The sequence below is a fragment of the Bos taurus genome, chromosome 15, assembly GCF_002263795.3.
Source record: "Bos taurus isolate L1 Dominette 01449 registration number 42190680 breed Hereford chromosome 15, ARS-UCD2.0, whole genome shotgun sequence".
Classification (NCBI taxonomy): Eukaryota; Metazoa; Chordata; class Mammalia; order Artiodactyla; family Bovidae; genus Bos; species Bos taurus.
Window position 1 is genome coordinate 34,349,458 of NC_037342.1, and position 9,994 is coordinate 34,359,451.

General features: G+C 37.8%; 1 non-coding gene across 1 annotated transcript; it reads right to left on the minus strand.

Moving 5' to 3' along the window:
- Positions 1-7,982: 7,982 nt before the first annotated feature.
- TRNAC-ACA (transfer RNA cysteine (anticodon ACA)) lies at positions 7,983-8,056 on the minus strand. The gene has a single exon. It is a non-coding gene; the product is annotated as a tRNA-Cys (tRNA).
- Between the last annotated feature and the right edge of the window lie 1,938 nt (positions 8,057-9,994).

The following is a 9,994-nucleotide window of genomic DNA, read 5'->3' on the forward strand; positions in this document are numbered from 1 at the left end:
CAGGAATGTTTTGGTGAGTATATGTTTTTATTTACTTGAGGTTAATGATTAAGACAGAATTTCAAATTATGAGGTAAGTATATGTTTAATTTTTAAAGAAAAAGCCTACTGTTCTGCAATGAGGTTACACCATTTTACAGTTCCATCAACAAACGTTTGAGAGTCCCAGTGGCTCCATATTTCACTAATATTTATTATTGTTTTCTAAAGACATATTGGAGTATGGTTTTTCTTTTTATTAATTTAATTTGCATTTCTGTGATGACTAGTGATGTTGAACACATTTTCATATGCCTATTGACTGTTCATATACAATTTCTTATGGAGAATTAGTTTAAATCTTTTTCCTATTTAAAAATTAGATGAATTTTCCTCTTATTGTTCTCATATGAGCCTTAAATTCTAGATACAAGTCCATTGTCAGATGAAAAATTGAGACTATTTTTTCCAGTCTCTAGCTTACTGTTGATTTTCTTTCTTTTTTTTTTCATGTGCTGTGAGGCATATGGGATCTTAGTTACCTTAGTTCAATCCAACTACAGGAATTTAACCTTTGGCCTCTGCAGATGAAGTGCAGAGTCTTAACCACTGGACCACCAGAGAAGTCCACTGTTGATTTTCTTTATGTTTTGATATACAGAAGTTTTTAATTTTTGAGATCTAATTTATCATTTTTTTCTTATTATGGCTCATATTATTTTTCTTTGGATTTTTCAAAAAAAACTTTGCCTACCCCAAGATTGCAAAGATTTTCTTCTATGTTTTCATTTAGATGTTGAAGTCTGTGGTCTATTTTGAGCTAATTTTAAACATTACTTGTGCTGAAGGTCTAATGGCAAATTTTTTCTCGAGCTTTGGTTTGTTTGAAATCTATTACATGTCCTTCATTTTGAAAAATATTTTTGCTGTGTAAAGAATTAAATAGTTCATTATGCCTCCCAAGTCATTTAAAGATATTGTTGATTGTCTTTTTATTTGCATGGTTATAGTGAGATATCAGCAATATTATGCATATGTATAATTTAATCTGTTTGCTTTAAATATTTTTATTATTGACTTTTGGCAATACAATTATGATATATATAGGTGAATTTTCTTTTGTTTGTTTTGCTTGGTATTTGCTGAGCTTTGTGACCAGTGAATTTATATTTTTCATTCAATTTTGAAATTTTCTTGTCACTGTCTTTTTTTTTTGTCCTCCAATTACATGTACATTAGATTGTTGGATATTGTCCCAAAGGCCACTGAGGGTCTATTCACTTTGTTTCTATCAATGACTTTTATCTGTCCTCTGACATATAGCTTGGATAGTTTCTACACTTAATCTTCAAATTTTATTTTTATTCTAAAGCGTTGTATTAGCAATTATACCAATCCAGTAAAATTTTGCTCCAGCTCTCTGTGCTATTCAGTTACATTTGCCTCTTTTTTTGTATTTTTCATTTCCTTCTTCATTATGTTCACGTTTAAAAAAATCTTAGAACATATTGTTGTTGTTGCTCAGTTGCTAAGTCGTGTCCAACTCTTTGCGACCCCATGGGCTGCAGCACCCCAGGCTTCCCGGTATTTCACTCTCTCTTGGAGTTTGCTCAGACTCCTGTCCTTTGAGCCGGTGATGGCATCCAACCATCTCATCCTCTGTTGCCCCCTTCTCTTCCTGCTCTCAATCTTTCCCAGCATCAACGTCTTTTCCAATGAGTCAGCTCTTTGCATCAGGTGGTCAAACTGTTAGAGCTTCAGCTTTAGCATCAGTTCTTTCAATGAATATTCAGGGTTGATTTTCTTTAGGATTGACTGGTTTGATCTCTTTTCTGTCCAAGGGACCCTCAAGAGTCTTCCTCAGCACCACAGTTCAAAAGCATCAATTCTTCGGCATTTAGCCTTCTTTATGGTCCAACTCTCACATCCATACGTGACTACTGAAAAAAACATAGCTTTGACTTTATGGACCTTTGTTAGCAAAGTGGTGTCTCTGCTTTTTAATATGCTGTCTAGGTTTGCCATGGGGGGCTTCCCTGATAGCTTGGTTGGTAAAGAATCCGCCTGCAATGCAGGAGACCCTGGTTTGATTCCTTGGTTGGGAAGATCTGCTGGAGAAGGGATCGGCTACCCACTCCAGTATTCTGGCCTAGAGAATTCGATGGACTGTATAGTTCATGGGGTCACAAAGAGTCGGACATGACTGAGCAGCTTTCAGTAGGTTTGTTGTAAGTTTTCTTCCAAGGAGCAAGCGTCTTTCATTTTGTGGCTACAGTCACTGTCTGCAGTGATTCTGGAAACCAAGAAAGAAAATCTGTCGCTGTTTCCACATTTTCCCCATCTATTTGCCATGAAGTGATGGGATTGAATGCCATCATCTTAGATTTTTGAATGTTGAGTTTTAAGCCAGCTTTTTCATTCTCCTCTTTCACCCTCATCAAGAGGTTCTTTAGTTCCTCTTCACTTTCTGCCATTAGACTGGTATCATCTGTGTATCTGAGACTGTTGGTATTTCTCCTGACAATCTTGATTCCAGCTTGTGAGTCATCCAGCCTGGCTTTTCACATGGTGTACTTTGCATGTAAGTTAAATAAACAAGGTGAGAGTATACAGCCTTGAGTATTTCTCTTATAGTTTTTCTTTGCCTGGGCTTGTGGAGCTTCAGCCTAGGCACACACATACAGCTTATTATTTTCAGCTATAAACTACAAAACACTCCTTTGCAGATTTCTGAAGATTTTTCTTTACATAGATACTTCCTTTTTTGTACTCTCTTCCTTAGCTGCTTCAGCCTCCTTCAACCCTGAACTTTGTCTCTTTACTTCAGTGATACTGCTATATCCTGCCTGGGTTTGCCCTCTGTACACTGGTTGCTAATAAACACCTCCAGGTGGAGAACCCTGGCTTTCTTATGGCTCCACTAATCAATTTCCCTTGTCTTATAGATCAAATATCCTTGATTTCTTATTGTCCAGTGTCTGAAAATTGTTGTTTCATATATTTTATCTAACTTTCCTTAAGTGTTTTTGATGGGATCATTAGTAGAGTTACTTTGTATGGTTATTTATTGAATTCTTCCAAAAATTAAAAAAAATTTTTTTTTATTTGGCTACACTGGGTCTTAGTTGTGGCATGGCATGTGGGATCTAGTTTCCTGACCAGGGATGGAACCCAGGCCCCCTACTTTGGGAATACAGAATCTTAGCCACTGGACCACCAGGGAAATCCTGAATTCTTCCAAAATTTATTGAATGGAAACTGGAAAGTGCAGTGATCTCCAAGAGATAATTTATTCAGAATTGGAGAGATTTGAGAGAGTTCAAAAGCAAGTAAGACAGCACTAGGAGGGGAGAAGATTGTGACTTTAGAGAAGGATGTTATGTAGCAGGAGTTAAAAAAAGAATCACATAACCTATTTATGTGTGCAGTTACTTTATTGCTGTTATTATTGATATTCTTTACTTGTCATTTCTCAGAGTATCCTTGATCAAATATTCTGCTTTCTTTTTTTTTTTTCTCTCTCTTATGGGAGTTTTATTATAATATCACTTACATTTGGATATCCATCCATTTGGACTTAATTTTCTCTGTGGTATAAGGCTGGAATTCAAATTCATTATTTTGCATGTGGATTTCTTGTTTTCCTAGCACCATTTGCTAAAACAACGTTCTTTCCCTTCAGTTGTCTTGGCACTTTTGTCAAAAATTAATGTAGTACAAATAGGTGGATTTGCTTCTAGACTCTTGATTCTATACCATTGATCTATGTATTTATGCTTAGGCCAGTTCCATGCCATCTTGGTCATTACAACTTTGTTATAACGTTTGAAATTGGAATACGTGAGTCCTCCAAGTTTGGTTTTCTTTTGTGAAGTTAAGGTAGTCTCTGTCACTGATCAGCCTCTCAATGTCTAAAAAGTATACAGTTAGAATATTAATAGGGATTACACTGAATGTCTGGATCAATTTGGGGAATATTTCAATCATGACAATATTGTCTTCCAATCTATGAACACAGAATATCGTTCCATTTATTTATGTGGATGTGTGCTTGATTGCCTCAGTCATATCCAACTTAGCTTTCTTTGGCAACTGCACCTCACTTCCCTCTGCCTAATTAACTCCTTTTCCTCTTCTTTAAGAAAGCACAATTCTCTACCTTAATAAAACATTGATCTCTTGGCTATCTTGGATTTATTTTATTGTACACTTTCTTAAATAATATGTATTTTGGTTTCCTGAGATTTGGTTTCCACTTCATAATTTTAGTGAATTTATATATTATACCTAAGACTATTCTTTTTAATAATTTTTATTTGATTTATTTTTGGCTGTGCTGAATCTTCATTGCTGTGCAGGCTTTTCTCTAGTTGTGGCGAGAGGGCGCCACTCTTCATTGTGGTGTGTGGGCTTCTCATTGCAGTTGCTTCTCTTGTTGCAGAGCATGGGCTCTGGAGCACGAGGGCTTCAGTAGTTGTGGCTCCCGGCTCTAGAGATCAGGCCCAATAGTTTCGGCACATGGGCTTAGCTGCTCTACAGCACGTCGGATCTTCCCACATGAGGGCTTGAACCCATGTCTCCCGCACTGGCGGGTGAATTCTTCACCATTGAGCCACCAGCGAAACCCCCTTAAGGCATTCTTAAATTTTCTTATTACCTTTCAAACCCAAAAGGATTTTCTTAGTGCTCATTAAAAAAAAAAATCAATCTGTATTAATCAATACCACTGACTACTTCCTTTTTGGAGCTCCTCCCTCCTGTACACATTCTCATTTTCTTGGTTTCTTTCTTCCTCCTTCACCTTATCTTCTTAAGGGGAGAACCTCAATTTTTCTTAACCTATTCTTTCTTTTGAGCAGTAAGTCCCCATAATGACCAAAACATATTCAGTTAGATAACTTAAGTGAGAATTCTTTTGATCCTTGTGTGGAATAAAGTAATGACACCCTATTGATCTCATATACATGTTTTGATTAGGCCATCCTTTTGGTTTGTAGTATTCAGCAAACTTCTCATCTATCTTTCAAATTTTGGACATTTAAATTAGATTTCTAGATCATATATCTTGATGTAATTTAGGTCTGTGAGCTGCAGTGGGAAGCAACTTAAAGTCCATTCACAATTGAATATTTATAAATATATCTGGGAGCTAAGGTGGTCCTCAATGAATTATAGAAAAGCAGTCTGTAAATTCTCAGAGAGAACTTACCATGTATAAGAAATCTGGTAAGGTAGGAGTACTTTATCAGTGGGAAAGTTTGAGAGGATACAGTGAGGTTCCAGGTACAGGATGGAATGGTGCTTGTCCCCTGTCCCCACCCAGTCATTCTTCCTTTGCCCTCATCATGTTCTCTCCTTGAGTGCTTGTGTGCTTGGGAAATAGAGGACCAGGGTTAAATGGAAAACTTTGTTATGAGAGAACCAAATAGCCCTAGGAGTTGTTTCTCGGAATTGTTAGGGAACAAAAATATTCCTTGTACCCTTTCTATGTTCTTTCAGTTCGGTTCAGTCCAGTTCAGTTGCTCAGTCGTGTCCGACTCTTTGCGACCCCATGGACTGCAGCACACTAGGCCTCCCTGTCCATCACCAACTCCCAGAGTTTACCTAAACTCATGTCCAGTGAGTCGGTGATGCCATCCAACCATCTCGTCCTCTGTCATCGCCTTTTCCTCCTGCCTTCCATCTTTCCCAGCATCAAGGTCTTTTCAAATGAGTCAGCTCTTTTCATCAGGTGCCAAAGTATTGGACTTTCAGCTTCAACATCAGTCCTTCTAATGAACACTCAGCACTGATCTCCTTCAGAATGGACTGGTTGGATCTCCTTGCAGTCCAAGGGACTCTCAAGAGTCTTCTCCAACACCACAGTTCAAAAGCGTCAATTCTTCGGCACTCAGCTTTCTTTATTGTCCAACTCGCACATCCATACATGACTACTGGAAAAACCATAGCTTTCTAGGTTCTTTGAATGGTCTAGTAATCAAATTGATAGAAGAGAGAAAAATAACCAGAAGTTTAATAACATGTATACCTTCTGTATATATGGGAGAGATCCAGGACACTGAGTAGTGAAAGTCGCTCAGTCTTGTCCAACTCTTTACGACCCCATGGACTATACAGTCCATGGAATTCTCCAGGCTAAAATACTGGAGTGGGTAGTTGTTCCCTTCTCCAGGGGATCTTCCCAACCCAGGGATCAAACCCAGGTCTCCCACATTGCAGGCGGACTCTTGACTAGCTGAGCCACCAGGGAAGCCCAAGAATTCTGGAGTGGGTAGCCTATCCCTTCTCCAGCGGATCTTCCTGACCCAGGAATAGAACTGGGGTCTCCTGCATTGCAGGTGGATTCTTTACCAGCTAAGCTACTAAGGAAGCCTGTTAATTCACCAAAATGGCCAGAGCTACCACCGTAAACACCCTCTTCAGCTAAACACAAAAGATGTTGAGGGGAACCAGTTAAGGGAGGTTACCAGTGGCTCAGTGGTAAAGAATCTGCCAGCAGATCAAGAGACTGCTTGCAATGCAGGAGACTCGGGTTCGATCCCTGGGTAAGGAAGATCCCCTGGAGAATGAAATGGCAACCCACTACAGTATTCTTCCCTGGGAAATCCCAAGGACAAAGGAGCCTGGATGGCTACAGTCCATGGGGTTGTACAGAGTCAGAAAACTGTACTCAGTCAGAAAAGACTCAGTGAGTGAGCATACACGAATGTAAGCCTTCCTGCCAGCTTTTGGACCCAGAACTGTCTTTCTCAAGGATGTGCCAGCCATCTTTTTGAAATGTAAACAGCAAGCAATATAGGGCTCTATCTATCTCACAGTTCCTGTGGGAGGGTAGAAGCCTAGCTTACTTGGGTGCTTAGCTCAAGTTGCAAAACTCTGTCCTGTCATAGAGATATGAGATGTTTGTTTTTCCTCTGGATAAAGCCAAGTAGCAAACACAGATGGTCACACCAGTTACTGGATGAATCTAGGAAGAACTGTGTCTTACAAAGGGTGCTGGCAAATCCTCCTACTTTGAGACTAGTTACTGTTTATCTTGAAAATATATATGTAATGGATAGTGTTTGCCTAGTTATATGAAAGGTTGAGGTTTCTTTCTGTCTTTGCAAATTCTTAGCGGGTTGCCTGTGATATGCATCACATTCTGGTTTAATGCTTATTTTCTTTAATTGGAGTATACTTGCTTTAATACAATGTTGTGTTAGTTTCTGCTGTATGACAATATGAATCAGCTATATGTATAAATATATCCCCTCCCTCCCGAACCTCCCTGCTACTGCTAAGTCACTTCAATCACTTCGTGTTCGATTCTGTGTGACCCCATAGATGGCCTCCTACCAGGCTCTTCTGTCCCTGGGATTTTCCAGGCAAGAACCTCCCTACCACTCCCTTTAATGCTTATTTAATACTAAAAAGATTTTCTTTCTCTGTTGCCTTTGTGAGAGATTTTGTTTTTAATTGTACTTCCCCAACAATGGATAATGAAGGAGAAGTAAGATTTAAAATGTTCAGGCCAGAAGTAAGAGCAAGATTGAGTCTGTGAAAAAACTTCTTCCCGTCATTGGTCATGTGAAAATGCAAGCAGATAGTTAACACTGATGCCCATTCAAGGCAGAAATTCTCCTCTGTCACATGTATTCTCCACAATGCAGCATATACTATTACAAAGGCACTGTAGAAGTTTATCTTAAGTTTGACAGAATCATATACATTTATCCATTACAAATATGTTGTGAAGCTAAAAGTGACTTCTCTAAAACATAAATAAATTAAAACACATTTCAGTTAACCATATTAGAGAAAATCTAAATTAGTTTTCCATTTTCTTTATAGAAAATGATATTGCAAAATCATTGAATGATTAAAGAGTGAAGAAGTGAAGTCGCTCAGTCATGTCCGACTCTTTGCGACCCGGTGGACGGTAGCCTACTAGGCTCCTCCGTCCATGTGATTTTCCAGGCAAGAGTACTGGAGTGGGTTGCTATTTTCTTCTCCAGGAGAATCTTCCTGACCCAGGAATCGAACCTGGGTCTCCTGCACTGTAGGCAGGCGCTTTACCATCTGAGCCACCAGAGAAGTCACCAAAATTTTCCATTTTCTTTATAGAAAATGATATTGCAAAATCATTGAATGATTAAAGAGTATGCAGCTAAAAATACAGCAACATCAGCTAAAGAGAGAAGCATCAGCTCATAAAATATTGTATTTTTCTGAATTATGTGATATTTATAGTATTTTTGGTTTTTAAAATAGTAATTGGTTGTGAGTTTTACCCCCTCATTTAAAACGCATATTGGGAATTCCCTGGTGGTCCAGTAGTTAGGACTCCGTGCTTTCACTGCAGGGGGCAAGGGTTCGATCCCTGGTTGGGGAACTAAGATCTTGCAAGCAGCCTGGCAGGGCCAAAATAAAATAAAATATGTATTAATTTTTCTACCTAGTCTGTATTTGTAAGGTAGTATTCTTTTTCTTAAAGATAGACTCCCTCTATGTGCATTAGCTACCACAAGTTTAGTCCAATGGTTAAAAGATTAAACCATTGTCTTCCAGGAAGATGACTCATGTTAGAATTTCCTCTGAATGGGCAACCATCATTAAAAAAAAAGCTTGGTTTTTCCTAGCTCTCAAAATATGAAATGCCATCTTTTGTTTCAGAACTCAGGTGCTTCAGAACTGCTGTTAAATTTCTGGGTTTTGAAAATAACTACTAAATACAAAAATGAGAAGCAGTGTATAAAATCAGAAAGGAGTTCAAAATGTTCTCAGTGTCCTTTTAAAAGTCAGACTAAGCCTTCACTACATTTACAGATTCAGAGTGTTATTCTGATATGTCATTTTTTGCTCTGCAATGATTTCAGTGAGATTAAAAATTCTAGTACAAAATTTGTAGATGACCCAACTCTGATGGTATACATTTCTCAAAGTAAGAAAATAAAGAAAAAAAAAAGAAAAGAAAGATAAGGAAATTTTTTCATTATAAACATTGGTTAAAATAAAATAAGAAGTAATGATAATCAAAGTCAAGCAGTCTAAATGTCCATTGACAGATAAAGCGGCAAAGAAGTGCTACATATAAACAATGGAATAATACTCAGCCATAGAAAAGAATGAAAGTATACCATTGGCAGCAACATGGACGGACCTAGAGATTATAGGACTGAGCAAAGTAAGCCAGAAAAAGAAAGACAAATATCCTGTGATATTATTTATATGTAGAATCTAAAAAAATGATACAAATGAACTTATTTATAAAAGCAGAAGCAGACTCACAGATATAATAAACAAATTTATGGTTTGCAATAGAATTGGAGGTAGGAATAAATTAGGAGTTTGGGATTAAAATATACACACTACTATGTATAAAATAGATAATCAACAAAGACCTATAGCACAAGGAACTATACTCAGTATCTTGTAATGGTCTGTAATTGAAAAAAATCTGAAAAAGAATAGATATATATGAGTGTGTATAGTTGAATCACTTTGATGTGTGCCTGAAACTAACACAACACAACATTACAAGTCAACTATATTTCAATAAAAATTTAAAAAGTGATAATCAAAACACATTTGCACAGTGCTTACTGCATTCCAGGTACTATTCTAAGTGCTCTTTACAATCATTAAGTCTTTGTAATCTTTACAACAACCCCATGAGTTAATGTTACTATTATTATTGCATTTGTAAATGAAGACATTTTTGAAGAACGCTTCTTGGCTACATACTTTTGATGCTATATTGCTATTAGATAAATAAGTAAATTGGGCTTCAGTCCTGTGGCTCAGTGGTAAAGAATCCACCTGCCAATTCAGGAAACTCAGGGGACATAGGTTTGATCCCTGGGTCAGGAAGATACCCTGGAGAAGGAAATGGCAACCTTTTGCAGTATTCCTGCCCGGGAAATCCCATGGACAGAGGAGTGTGGTGGGCTACAGTCCATGGGGTAGCAAAGAGTCAGACACGACTGAACACATCACGGTCACAGACAGTCCTAATTTCCCAGAAAACCAAAGT